Raw genomic sequence first — 1,195 nt, 5'->3', positions numbered from 1 at the left:
ATGCAAGATTCCTGGAATTCATATTAAAAAATTTTGGAATCCTTATTTTTCTTTTTCAATTAATTTTTCGAAAAATCCAAAAAAATTTTAGAAAATCATAAAAATCAAAAATATTTTTCTGTTTCTTGTTTGAGTCATGTGTCATGTTATAAGTTTGGTGTCAATTGCATGTGCATCTTGTATTTTTCGAAAATTCTCATGCATTCATAGTGTTCTTCATGATCTTCAAGTTGTTCTTGGTAAGTCTTCTAGTTTGATCTTTGCATTTGCATGTTTTGTGTCTTTTCTTGCTTTTCATATGCATTCTTGAATTCTTAGTGTCTAAGCATTAAAGAATTCTAAGTTTGGTGTCTTGCATGTTTTCTTTGCATTAAAAATTTTTCAAAAATATGTTCTTGGTGTTCATCATGATCTTCATAGTGTTCTTGGTGTTCATCTTGACATTCATAGCATTCTTGCATGCATCACATGTTTTGATCCATAACTTTCATGCATTGCATCATTTCTCTTGTTTTTCTCTCTCATCATAAAAAAATTCAAAAAATCAAAAAAAAATATCTTTCCCTCTTTTCTCTCATAATTTCGAAAATTAGATTTGACTTTTTCAAAACTTTTTAAAATCTAGTTGTTTTTGTGAGTCAAATCAAATTTTCAATTTAAAAATCTCATCTTTTTCAAAATCTTTTTCCAAAATCAAATCTTTTTCATTTTTCTTAGTTATTTTCGAAATTTTCAAAAATATTTTTCAAAAATCTTTTTCTTAATTTTACATCATATTTTCGAAAATAACAATAACAATTAATGTTTTGATTCAAAAATTTCAAGTTTGTTACTTACTTGTTAAGAAAGGTTCAAACTTTGAGTTCTAGAATCATATCTTGTGATTTCTTTTGAGTTATCAAAGATGTCATTGGATACTTCTGCAGGTGGATCCATTCACCTAAAGAAAATGCCTGCAGAAGCTTAAGAACTCATTGACATGGTTGCAAATAACCAATTCATGTACACTTCTGAGAGGAATCCTGTGAATAATGGGACGCCTATGAAGAAGGGAGTTCTTAAAGTTGATACTCTGAATGCCATATTGGCTCAGAACAAAATATTGACTCAGCAAGTCAATATGATTTCTCAGAGTCTGAATGGAATGCAAGCTGCGTCCAACAGTACTCAAGAGGCATCTTCTGAAGAAGAAGCT

Source organism: Arachis ipaensis, chromosome B03, assembly GCF_000816755.2.
Source record: "Arachis ipaensis cultivar K30076 chromosome B03, Araip1.1, whole genome shotgun sequence".
Classification (NCBI taxonomy): domain Eukaryota; kingdom Viridiplantae; phylum Streptophyta; class Magnoliopsida; order Fabales; family Fabaceae; genus Arachis; species Arachis ipaensis.
Note: the sequence above shows the minus strand (reverse complement) of the source record.